Here is a 14152-nt window from a genome sequence, read left to right as displayed (position 1 = left end):
CATAGGTAACAGTCGAGCTTTAGGGTGATCTCCTCTCTTCCCTACCCGTTGGCATACGTCACAAGTGCTGCAGTAACGTCGTACATCCTTTGAGATCCCCGGCCAAAAGAAGGTCTGGGTGATCCGGAAGGTGGTACGGTTACCCCCTAGATGCCCTGCCAACGGAATGTCGTGGCCGATTCGGAGAAGCTCCAACCGGTACTTTCTGGGTACCACTAGTTGGCGCTTCTGCGAAGGGGGACAGCCTCTCTTTTTTCCTTCCGTCAGTCTGTACAACCTGTCCCCATCCCATAGAAAACGTTCCTGTTTGCCCTCCCTACTGTCTGCTAATTCTCGATACTTTTGGAGGGTGGGGTCCTCTCTAGTTTCCCTCCCAAACTCCTCTGGGGTGTCCCAAGCTATGGGCCTGCTTGTTGTAGTGGGGTTACATGTGGGTGCTTGGCTTACCTGGGTCTCCCGGCCTGTATTAGGGTCATCTGTGACACGGGCCTGTGAGCGGGTGGTTACGGGACAAGCGGCAGCAGGTGTGGGCAAATATGCTGAGGTCAAGGGGCCAATGTCATTTCCCGAGACGACCTCGGCAGGCAAGTTGTCCATAATGCCAACTGTGGTTTTTCCCGATCCGACTCCCCAGTCTAAGTGTACTCGGGCAGTGGGCAAGCGAAAAACAGCGCCCCCTGCGACCCGAACAGCAACAGTGCGGGTAGACACATTCTCTGGCTTTACTAGGTGTTTTTGGATCAACGTGATGGTAGCCCCGGTGTCTCTTAGGCCTTGTGCTATTTGTCCATTCACCCGAACTTCCTGCCGATGATGCTGTCGGTTATCGGGCGAAGCAGCTTGTATGGGATCTGCTTCATACAAAATCCCCAGGCATTCCTCAGGGCCCATTTCAGCTTCCACACAGTGAGCCGCAGAGGGTCGTGATGCAGGGGCCTCTGTGTTGGGAGTTGTGCGTCTCCAATTGTTGCTATTGGATCTTAGGGGACAATATCGAGCAATATGTCCGAGGATGCCGCAGTGATGGCACGTCACTTTCGACAAATCTCGGGGGTAGTTGGTAGGTCCCTGAGGACGGGGTGGTCCTGGTGGGACTGGAGCTCGAAACTCTGGGCGTGAGACAGCGGCTGGGGTACGTGGCTCTATCTTATGAGCTGGTCGTGGAGTACCCTGGCTTACTCTCCTTGTCTCGGCGTATTCATCGGCCAGCCGAGCCGCCTCATTTAAATTAGCGGGGCGCCGGTCTCGTACCCAGTCTTGTAGGTCCGCAGCCAAATTTTGGAAGAAATGTTCCATTAAGAACAATTGCAATATCTCCTCTCCGGTGTTGGCCTTACACCCTTGGACCCAATGTGATGCCACTCTTTGTAGTCGGTTGGCCCATTCCATGTGGGAGTCCACAGCTTTCTTTTTGGACTCCCGGAAGCGGCGACGGTATGCTTCTGGGGTTACCGCATACCTGGTGAGCAGTGCCTCTTTTACTGTTTGGTACTGCGTGATCTCCTCTGTAGTGAGCGCTCGAAAAGCCTCACTAGCTTTTCCTGATAGTTTTCCCGCCAGGATAGTGACCCATTGCTCTGGCGGTATTTGATGTAGCGAGCACTGTCTTTCAAAGTCCGCCAAATACCCATCAATTTCCTCTTCATTTTCCACAAAGGTTTTAAATGCAGTGAAGGGAATTTTCTTTACTGTAGTAGTGGGTAGCGGGGTAGGAACTGTCTGTGTAGTGAGCTGTCTGGCTCTTACCAGTTCCATTTCTTGTACCCTCTTGGTTTGGATCTCTTCCCTTGTTTCCCGGAGCAGTTGGGTTATTAGCTCTGTAGACGTGACTGGATACAACGCTAATCTCCGCTGCACAATTGCCGTAATCACATCGTCCTCACTGCTGGGTGCCATGGGTTCCGTTACCTCCATGGACCTATCCATCTCGTCCAGCTCCAGCAGGTCAGCTATCAGCTCCCTCCGTGGTCTGTTGCTGGCACTTCTACCACGATTCTCCAATAAATCCTTTAGTGTGGGTCTTTTCAGCTTGGCATACTGAGACTCCATTCAGCACTTGCTCCTTGGATAAAAGGACCATCCCACCGCTGCCACCAATGTAACGGCTACCCAGATAGAGAGAGGGTTTCTGCCGTTGAAGACGTCCTTTTTCCCTGCAAGCTGCTGTGGAGAAGTAGGCTGCTGTAATCCCATCCACGATATCCAGAGCGAGAATCAGGTTCAGCTGCAACAGGAACAGAATAACCTTCCCAAATAATCCCCTTTCAAGAACGAGACGAGGCTACGTTATGAAGGGTCAAGATGAACTGAGGACTGGGACACCCAGCCTGCTTTTTATTAGAAAAGGGTACACACAGGACACTCCCAGGGGGAGGATAAAAACAACCAATTATGCACAGGGTAACACCCCCACGTCTCCTCCCCTCAGATAACCACATAACACAATTAGAACATACAATATTTTACCCCAGTTCTGGATGTACCCCAAAAACAGGGGGTACACCTTTAAATCCGGCACCGCTTGAGAGATCTTCGTTAGGGGAACACTCTGTCCAAAAATCAGCCCGATTGGATGAACGGTTCGGGAGTTACGGAGTTTCAAAGTTTTGACCGACCGCACAGACCAACTAGCCGAAAATAGTTCCATGAGTTTTGGCCTTGCGGTCGGTCTCTGTTCGCACGGTAAAACGGTATGAAAATCTTGTCATCCATCCGAATCGCGGGGTTCACTGAAATCCCCATAGATGACTGAGTGTAACTACCGAATGGTGGAGTGTTCGGTAGTTTCTGTGCGAACTTATGGAGGTCTGGAGGACTCAGCGGTGTTCGCCTGTTTGCGTATCCGTTTTTAGTTCCATGCGGTTACAGGCAAACACCGCTGTTCGTACACAAGATGGCCGCGAACACGTGTAAAGTCCCGAAATGGCGGCCACCTATATTTCACATACGGACTTCGCACGAAATCAGGCGAACAGAGGCATGAAACGAACAAAAGACTAAGTTGGAAGGATCTGTTACACTGCTGTTCTTGACTCTCGTGTACTTGGTACATTGGAAGGGCTATGGGCCTGAGGAGCGCAGTTGGATTTCTGCTGAAGCTGTTGTGTGTTCTTTCCATTCTCGTTTTCCTGCCAGACCTGGTCCTACCCACCCGGAGGGCGTGTCCTTAGGGGGGGGGGGTACTGTAGCGTTACTACCCTTATCCAGGGGCCGGCTGGGGTCCTCTCTTCGAGCCGCGCGCGGTCCTGCTGCTGCACGAGCCGCGCGAGAAGCGGTCACATGTCCCGTCTGAATCTAAGAGCGCGCCGCGAGTCTCTTAAAGAAACAGTGGGAGCCTAAATTGGAAAAAGACTCCCATTGGCCCCTGTCATGCCACACTCCCCATACACTTACCTTTTGGGGGTGTGGATATGACAGGAGCCAATCAAATTAATTTAGAAGGTACTTATACTCACCTTTTTCCCTTAATCCTTGCCCTATCGTGGTTTCTGTTGCAGTTCCCTTTAGCGCTTGTTGTGTTCAGTTGTGTTCCTTCGTATTGACCTTGGCTTTGTTTCTGACTACGTTATCTCTTTATCCTTATCTGTTCTGTTTGCCGGCTTGCTGTTTACTGTGTACCAGACCCCGGCTAGTCCTAGTTTACGCTGTCTCTTTGTGCCCTTGACCTCGGATCGTTCCTGACTCTGTCTCCTCTCATATACGTCGAGTCCGGCCATTCTAAGGTCCGGTAGACGTATCTCTCCTCTGTGTTGTCTTTTGTCGAGTTGAATCCTGCGAGTTGGGGTATATTTTCATTACATTACGATAGGGCCATGGACCCCGCAGATTTAGCTCAGCAAATGGCTTCTCATGAGGCCTAGGTTTGTAGAGCAGGACCACTGTGTGGATTAGATATCTCAGGCTCTCCAGACGCCATTTTAAACATTGAGGAATTAAAGTTCGCTCAACTGCCAACATCAATGGAAACCCTTCGGTGAGTCTGCTAACAATTCAACTTTCAACTAAAAAGCACAATCTTTACTAAAACAGGACTATGTTTGTGTATTTCAATGTGCTGATTAGTCTGAACTGAATTATCTGTCAAGAGGTTTGGATTTTTTTTAGATTTACTGCAAATCATCAGCCTTTTCTCACACGTTTTATTGAAATCCATCTTGAGATAAACACTCACAAATGGTTTGCTTTTTAAAATGTATTTCTACGTATTATCCTTTTGCCATAAGCAGTTTTTTTTGTTTAAAGGCAATGCCAGAAGTTTTATCTTTAGTTGAATCATTCATATTTTATAACCCCCTCCCCCCGCTAAAAAAAAAATGTAATGCAACGTTGGCCAAAATCTTAAGTGTGCTAAAAAAGCGGATCAAAGGTACAAAATTCCAACTTTGTCTTTTCAGCTTATGTTTCTCAAGTTTGTCTTTCGGTTCCCCACAATTCACAACAATTTCATCTGACTGTTGTTTTGTTCTGGGAAATTATGAAATTCTCTTAACAGTGCCTCTCTGGAATTTTTAGGAGTAACATAATCCCATAGGAGTTACATAGGTAAAATATAAAACTGGAAGACACGTTATTACCTTTTGTTTGGATTCGAAGACGCACCAGCCGTCTGGAGACTACTATAACGTGCTTCCCTGAGCTACGGTAAGAAACAATATTTTTACAGATACAAATTCAGAAATATAAAACAGAATTAAGAAGGTTACATGTCTCACCTAGTTTATCAAAGACAATGTCCAGTTATTTATATAGTCAGAAAACATTTTACCAGGAAAGTACATTGTGGTTCTTCTTGTTTTCTAATATGCTCTTCACAGACATGACTTGGTTGTAGAAGAGAAGCAGAGATTTTTTACTGACGTGATATTTTATGTTTTCTTAAGAGTTTTTCTATAGTTGCAGATCTATGGATGTGGACATTGTGGACGTTGTAGTGTGCGGTGTCAATGGAGAACATAAAATAACATGAAGTGGAACAAAGGTTATAATTGAAGGGCCTGAATACCGACAATCAAAAGTGTGGGAAGCTGAAGTTAGCATGCTGCTGAGATCGTGAATACAAGTTCCATAAAAGGTAAGAGGGCTAAGGGTTGGTTTCGATACGGTATTACCCAATAGTAGGTATCACAATCAAACTGCTAGTCTGTTTTATGAGTACAGAGATTTACATTTGTTGAGAGGGATTTGTGGTGTGAATTTCGATTTTGTTGCATAATACTCATTACCTTTTTCTTTATGAGCCAAACATTTATTTTAGGATAAAGTCTGACAATTTGTTAACATGAATTATCAATATGAAATGTGAAATAGTACTGTTATAAATACTCAGAATATCATTAATGTGTGTCAATCATTGGGCCTCCAAACTCATTTTCTGAATCCTATGAAACCTCAGATTCCACATTGGGATATGGGCAATGTGCCAAGGAGGACACCAGACATGGGTTAAGGTGTTTTTCTTTCCTTCTAATATTTTTTTATGTTTTCTGTGAATATTTGTGGTCATTTCAACAGTATTGTGGTCCCTTTATCAGCTTTTGGAATCTGTATTGCCTACGTACCTAAATGTGAATGATCCCTAGGAGTCCATGACCTCATAACTTTACTATAACTTGCTGTTTATTTTGTACAGATCTCACTTGCCTCCCCAAAAGCCCAAGGGTAGAATGCACTTTACCTTCATAGTCAGTACTTGATGTTATTTTGTTTTGGGATATAATTGTGGTATTTCTTGTTAAGCTGTTCATGACTACAAAATAGTTGAAAAAATTAAGGGAATTTTAGGTGCTAATGAGTATAAAAAAAGTGCAGCTAAGTCACCCAAGTGCAATGCCACTCTTTTACACTCTCAAACAATAACAAACTGTACAAATACTGGTAAACAAACAGGACCTTAAATATAGGTTCATCACATAATCACCAATCCTTTACATTTTAAATTTGCTTATTAAATTATATATATATATATATATATATATATATATATATATATATATATATATATATATATATATATATATATATATTCTGAGTATTTATAACAGTACTATTTCACATTTCATATTGATAATTCATGTTAACAAATTGTCAGACTTTATCCTAAAATATCATTTCATTCTAAGTGTATTTTGATATTCATATATAATTATATGTATATATTAATATCAAAATACATTTAAAATAAAATTATATAATTGATTCCAAATGTCTTTTTTATAATTATGTATATATAATTGCATTGTTTTTTTTATTAATGATAAGTTAGAGGATCTGCCTGACAACCCAGGCAGTCTCCCTGCAGTGAATCTGCTGATCAAAGTCATGTGATTGCAGTGTCCCCCACAAGTTGAATATGCTGTGTACATTTTAGGCACCTGTTCTAAAGAAGCATTTTACGACACTATAAAATATGCAGAAGCAGCTACAAAATTAGTAAAAGGAATGCAACATTTTAGTTGTGAAGAAACGCTAGCAAAATTAAATCTGTTTAGTTTTTAAAAAAAACGACTCCTCTTAGGGGATATGATAGCATTATACAAATATACCCGGGACCAATACAAACCAATGTCTGTAAATCTTTTCAGAAACAGGACTTTACATAGGACACAAAGTCATGCATTTAGACTGGAAGAAAAGAGATTTGGTCTAAGGCAAAGGGAAGCGTTTTTTTACAGTATGAACAAAATGGATTTGGAATTCTCTGCCTGAAGAGGTTTTGTTTTTATCAGAGTCCGTACAGATGTTTAAATGACAACTGGATTAATACTTGCAAAAACATAATACTCAGGGTTATCATTATTAATTAGTGGGGTTATAGCTTCTTGATCCAAGGAGAGATCTGACTGTCATTCTGTGGTCAAAAAGTATTTTTTTCCTAGTTTATTGTGAAATTGGAAAATACTTCAAACCATTCTTTTTTTTGCCTTCTGATGGATCAACAGCAAGGTGTGAGAAAGGCTGAACTTTATGGACGCAAGTCTCTTTTTAGCTATGTAACTGTGTAAAATGCCTTTTTATGATGTTCAAGCTCTGCAGGAATGTAAACTTTTCATACAGGTATACACATATAGCCAAACTATCTTTAAATGTAATTGTTATTTTTTGTAGAGACATCAAGATGTCACAGTTATCTCAGTGATTGTGGGTTATTTTCTTTTTCTTGGACTGGACTGAAAAAAAGAAATGTAAAAAAATATTTGAAGAATCAAATACAGTGGCACCTCTTTCTGACTGGTCTCTCCATACCTCCTGTCAACTGATAGAGGTAAGTACCTCCTTATCTTTAAGATATTGTATGACTCACAGAGGTAGGTAGCTCCTGTCCTTCAAAATATTATATGACTGACAGAGATTAGTACTACCTGTTCTTGAGCATATTATGTGACAGGCAGAGCTAGGTACCTCCAGTACTTCAACATATAATATGACCAGCAACGGTAATATGTACCTCCTGCCCTTCAGCCAGCAAATCAAAAGACCATGAGAGATAAAGACTGCCTGTTCTTCAGCACATATGCCTGTCAGTCATTAGTTGTGCCCAAATACCTCTGTCCCTCTTTTCTAGGAGTTCCATATTGTTCCACAGTAATAATACTCCCAGTAATGTGTCTGAGTGTATAACAGAGCTCAACAGCAATAATACTCCCAGTAATGTGTCTGAGTGTATAACAGAGCTCCACAGTAATAATACTTCTAGTAATGTGTCTGAGTGTATAACAGAGCTCCACAGCAATAATACTCCCAGTAATGTGTCTGAGTGTATAACAGAGCTCCACAGCAATAATACTCCCAGTAATGTGTCTGAGTGTATAACAGAGCTCCACAGTAATAATACTCCCAGTAATGTGTCTGAGTGTATAACAGAGCCCCATAGCAATAATACTCCAAGTAATGTGTCTGAGTGTATAACAGAGCTCCACAGCAATAATACTCCCAGTAATGTGTCTGAGTGTATAACAGAGCTCCACAGCAATAATACTCCCAGTAATGTGTCTGAGTGTATAACAGAGCTCCACAGCAATAATACTCCCAGTAATGTGTCTGAGTGTATAACAGAGCTCCACAGTAATAATACTCCCAGTAATGTGTCTGAGTGTATAACAGAGCTCCACAGTAATAATACTCCCAGTAATGTGTCTGAGTGTATAACAGCTCCACAGTAATAATACTCCAAGTAATGTGTCTGAGTGTATAACAGAGCTCCACAGTAATAATACTCCCATTAATGTGTCTGAGTGTATAACACAGCTCCACAGTAATAATACTCCCAGTAATGTGTCTGTGTATAACAGAGCTCCACAGTAATAATACTCCCAGTAATGTGTCTGAGTGTATAACAGAGCTCCACAGCAATAATACTCCCAGTAATGTGTCTGAGTGTATAACAGAGCTCCACAGTAATAATACTCCCAGTAATGTGTCTGAGTGTATAACAGAGCTCCACAGTAATAATACGCCCAGTAATGTGTCTGAGTGTATAACAGCTCCACAGTAATAATACTCCCAGTAATGTGTCTGAGTGTATAACAGAGCTCCACAGTAATAATACTCCCAGTAATGTGTCTGAGTGTATAACAGAGCTCCACAGCAATAATACTCCCAGTAATGTGTCTGAGCGTATAACAGAGCTCCACAGCAATAATACTCCCAGTAATGTGTCTGAGTGTATAACAGAGCTCCACAGCAATAATACTCCCAGTAATGTGTTATATCAGAGCTCCACAGTAATGATACTCCAAGTAATGTGTCTGAGTGTATAACAGAGCTCCACAGCAATAATACTCCCAGTAATCTGTCTGATTGTATAACAGAGCTCCACAGCAATAATACTCCCAGTAATGTGTCTTTAACCCCTTAAGGACAGATGTAATTGTCCAAATTCTGAACCAAAACCAAAGAATTTGAGTTATATGTTTGTTCATCCATAATTAACTATTTCACATTAACATAATTTAATATTAATGCAATCTGGAAAGGTGTGAGAAATTAAGACATTTTATTATTTTCAGTATCAAGTTCAGCATGTTGTCTTTTGTTTATTTACTGAGAATATCATAATACGTATTACTGATGCTGTAATAAGACTCCACATGTCTATTTGGTGATGCCCGTGAGTTCGACAATGCCCTCTATGTACAGGTTTGCTGTTTTTTTGGGGAAGTCACAGTGACAGAAATTAGGTCCAGTCTTCAAACCTGGAAATTTGAAAAATGGATTATCTCTATGTTGCTTTTGAGGCAGTATGGCAACACAGGGAAGGAAATATCCTTACAATGGCATATCATTAGCAAATGTAGACAACCTATATAATAAGCACTTACACAACTTGGACAAATATGGTGTTTGTACTATTTTTATTTTGCATTTTCACTATTTATATAATCATCCTTATCGCAGTTGCTACAATAAAACAGCCATATTTGTGTTCAGCAATGTCCCCCAACTACAATGATACCACCGTGTGCAGGTTTCATGGTGTTTTGGTCAAACATGGATACAGATTGAATTTTGACCAATAGGTTTACTGGCCTGCTTTTTGAGATAGTATGGCAGCTAATATTCATTCGTGGCATACCATTTGCAAAAGTAGACAATACAGGGTATTCAAAATCTACAGTCTTTTTAGGTAGCCACACGGTCCAAAAACTGTCCAGATTTAGTGTTTAGATTTTCTTTGTGATTTTCACACTAACGCTCCAATTTTACTGTTTAGATCATTACCCTTATATGTTTTACTCATATAAAACACTAGTATTTATATTTAGCAATGTCCTTTGAGTACAACAATAGATTCCATGTACATGTTTCATAGTATTTTTTTGTTTTCCTAATTGATGTTTAGTAATTTTATCATATAAACCAAAAAAAGTACAGAAAGGAAGAAGGGGTAGCGATTTTACATCCATGGGGTTGTCATACATCAAGATAAGTGCAAGGTAACTACAATGCATTAATGAGTTTGAGTCTGCAATTTAATTCACATACTCGCTGGGTAATCACCTCCAGTGAGCCCTGTGTAGTCTGGACTCCAACTTGCCACGTTCTCATTACTTTGTAGGCAGTGGCGTACACACAACCCAACGAAAACCGATCCGTGGGCCGCAGTCTCAGGGGTCGCAGGGCTGCGACCCCTGAGACTGCGGTATGTACGCAAGTACATGCAGATACACATACACTTAAAGGACCACTACAGACACCCAGATCACATCAGCTCAATGAAGTGGTCTGGGTGCCAGATCCCTCGAGTTTTAACCCTGCAGCCGCTGACATTGACAGCCACTAGAGGAGCTTCCGCGATTCTCACTGTGAAAATCACAGTGAGAAGACGCTGAACGTCCATAGGAAAATATTGAGTCATTCTTTTATTGGGGCGTTTTGAATGTGCACGCGGCTCTTGCCGCGCATGCGCATTCAGAGCTGAGAGGCGGATCGGGCGGAGGGATCCCCAGCGCCAAGGGAGTCCGGCGCTGGAGAAAGGTAAGTGCTGAAGACACACACACACTCTCACAAACGGACGCATACACACTAGCTAACAGACACACACACACACTCTCATGAACAGACACATACACACTAGCTAACAGACACACGCATTTACTGACAGACACACACTCAGTGACAGACAGACACATACTCACTCACTTACAAAACACACACTAACTGACACCAAACAGACTCACCAACAGACGCACTCAAACTAACACACTCAGTAACACACAGTAACATACTCTAACACACACACACACACTCTAACACACACTCTAACACACACACAATTTTTTAAAAATGTAATCCCCCAGCCTCCCTACCTTTGGGAGAGCTGAGGGGATTCCCTGGGGTCCAGTGGCTGCTGGGCGGCCGATCACCGCGCAGGCGGGCGGGCAGGGTGGCGGGTGCACGAGGGAGCACTCTCCCCTGAGTGCTCCCTGTTCAGCTCCCTCGCGCGCCGCATACTGATCCCGGAGCCGGAATATGACATCATATTCCTGCTCCGGCATCAGTGCGGTGTGCGAGTGAGCTGAAGAGGGAGCACTCAGTACGCCACTGTTTGTAGGAATAATATCCACCTGGTCCCACTATTAACAGGGATGTGTCTCCTCCAGTCATTTGGCTTGTGGTCTACCTGAAAGGACAGTAGCCCCTGTTTGTTCCTGGGTGTTCTTACTACTATGGTCAGGCTCATGGCTCCCCTAAGTCATATTGCCTTTATAACGTTACCTTGTTGTCCACCTTTGATAGCTATACCTCTGGATTGTGCATAGCCACTATCAGTAATGGTGGTAAAGCATTGGATTTTATGTCTGGGCTGTCAAGATCTGTGGTTTCCCTAGGCTGGCAATTAGGGGAGTAAGTCTCAATTTGTGGGGTAGTACATCTCGTCATCTGGAATTTTACCCTCTGAGGACATTGCATAACTAACTTTCTCTAGTAAAATCGGCCAAAGATGGAGGGCAACAACTAGAAATAAAGTAAAGTAAAGAGGTAGGTAAGTAGTAGGTAGTAAATAGTTCCGTAGGGTGATCTAGAGCATGCTTTGGGGCTGGGAGGGTAGGGCAGCGGGTATTTTAAAAAATAATGTCATTAAGTAGCTTACATATTTACATATTTAAGGTGGTTTGAAGGTATATAGGAGGCACCAGGGTTCCCATATTTTGGAGATAGTCATTCTCTGAGTCGGTGTCACTGCTGAGGTCAATTTATACATATAGTTTAGTCTTATTCAATCTAACAAATATGTTTCATTGGGGCATACCATTGATTAAGTGCTCTGAGGGCCAGTGCCGCCAGCACCACCTGCGAAGCGAGTGCCCTCTCACACTTTGACCATTGGTGAGGAAAATCTAACCACAGACACACCTCGTTTTGGGGAGGGTGCACAATGCCAACGTCCCTTAGAATTCTCATGACCGTCAACCACAAGGGTCGTATAAGTTTGCATCCCCATCAAATATGGAGCATCCGACCTTTGAGTGTTTGACACCTCCAGCATCTGTCCAATTCACCCGGGTATATCTTATTGAGCCTGTCTGGGGTCAAGTACCATTGGTACATTAGTTTCCTGTGCGCTTCAATGTGAGAGAAACATGTAGTCAATCCTGTCCATGCATTCTTACATAATCCATTTGTCTGGGCCTATAGTCATCCCGCTTTTTTTCTCCCATTGCGACATAAATGGCAGCAGTTGGGATTCTGAGTGATCATGTATGGAGTTATAACATAGGGATAGAAGTTTGGGCTTAAGAGGAGTGATCCAGCATGTAGAGAACAAAGTGTATTTATCACCCCCACCCGTAGTGTCCAATATCATGCTTTTCATTTGTAGATTGTGAAATATGAATCTTGTAGATAGATTATAGGTGCATTGGAGGTCTGCAAAGGGTGTGGGTTCATTTCAGTCTTCCTACATAGATTTTACGAATTGATTTTCTGGGTCTATGTTGCCTTTGAGACAGTATGGCAGCCCAGGGAAGAAAATTACCTCCATCGTGGCATAATATTTGCAACAGTAGACAACACAGGTTATTCAAAATGGGTTATTTTGACTTGTTTGACATAGCTGCTTTATTACAAATGTTGGTCACATTTAGTTGTCATACTTTCATTTGTGTTTTTTCACAACATGAATTCTATTTTCATAGGAATTCTTATAATGCATTGGTGCAATAAGCCTCAATATTTGTATGTAACATTGTCTGATAAATATAACAGGGCACCTATATACTGGATTTCCAGGTATATTAGGGGAATTCACATGGCCAAATATATTACATGCCTTTTCAAACTTTTAAATGTGACAAATTGATTTTCTGGACTTTTGAGAGAGTATGGCACCTTAAGGATTAAGGAGCCCTGTTTTTTTTAAATGTAGCATTTTGAGCTGTTTAGTGAAGTAATTTTATAATGACTGGGCCTAATGTAAACAGGGACAGGCTAGAGTAGGGGATTCAGAAGCTAGAGTAGTCGGTATAACAAGCCAATATGTCGGTGCAGGCAGCTGACAAAGAGTAATCAGGACAAAGATTTTCCATGGAAAAAGAGGGGAAGCCAGGATGGGGTGATTATGCCAATAAGGTCCGTATACAATACAAATTACAAGGGTCAGTGCCCCAAATGTTCTCATCTTTGAGACATCATTGAGTTGTTTGTTCTGCTATAGTGTCAATAGGCATTAGCAGAATGCTCGGTTGGCATACAGATTGGTTGGCGCAGTAATAAGCTCACATAACATGCATGAAATGATTCACTGGCTCACAAATCTAAACAGTTGCTGTGATGCCAGGTGTAGCCATTAATGGGGTTATTTCCAGTGTGGTGACATTTGTGGGTACCCGACTTTCACCTGGCACACAGAAGCTTTCTAAGCTCCTCCTTGAAGATGGTGGTTCTCTTGGATCACCATCACTGGAGGACTCGTTTTAGGGCTCTGTATCTGAGGCTGTTAGAATGTCACAGCCAGCGATGTCAAATGTGTCACTTCCTGAGTCTGCAAGAATGCAGGCATCGTGGAAGTCTCCTCTGCCATTTACAAGTGATGTTCCATGTTACAAATGCTATTTTTTTTTCTCCTACCTACCTAACACCAACTCTCTCACCCACTGCCCAAGTTCTTACTTCCATCCATAGAAAAACCTAAACCTAAACCCAAAAATGAAAATTACTAATTGACCACAGTATACAAAGCTCTATCAGCATTGAAAGGGTACATTTTTTTGAAACCTAAAACACGAAGTATCAGCTTGATCAAAGAAAATGCCCTAACCACACTGATCACTAATACAGTACACTACAGCATTGATACAGGACAGTGATCAGACTTCCCCATCCCTGACCAAACCCCACTCACACCCCTAAAATGAACCCCTTTAGAACAGACGCAATTGAACAAGTTCTAATCAAAACAAAACCTGGAATTTGCGATATATGTCTGTTCAACCATAATTTATCTCTATCATATTAAATGCACCCGCACTTATTATATATCATTTTGTTTAGGGGAAACATGGCTTTCATTTCACATAAAATATTCATATACGAAACATAATTTAATATCAATAAAATATAAAAAAAAATGAAGAAATTAAGAAATATTGTTATTTTTTTATTGGATGGCATTTTAATTGTAAATGTCATAATACTGTTAGTATTTATTGCAAAC

Source organism: Pelobates fuscus, chromosome 3 (genome assembly GCF_036172605.1).
Source record: "Pelobates fuscus isolate aPelFus1 chromosome 3, aPelFus1.pri, whole genome shotgun sequence".
In the NCBI taxonomy this organism is placed as follows: Eukaryota; Metazoa; Chordata; class Amphibia; order Anura; family Pelobatidae; genus Pelobates; species Pelobates fuscus.
Note: the sequence above shows the minus strand (reverse complement) of the source record.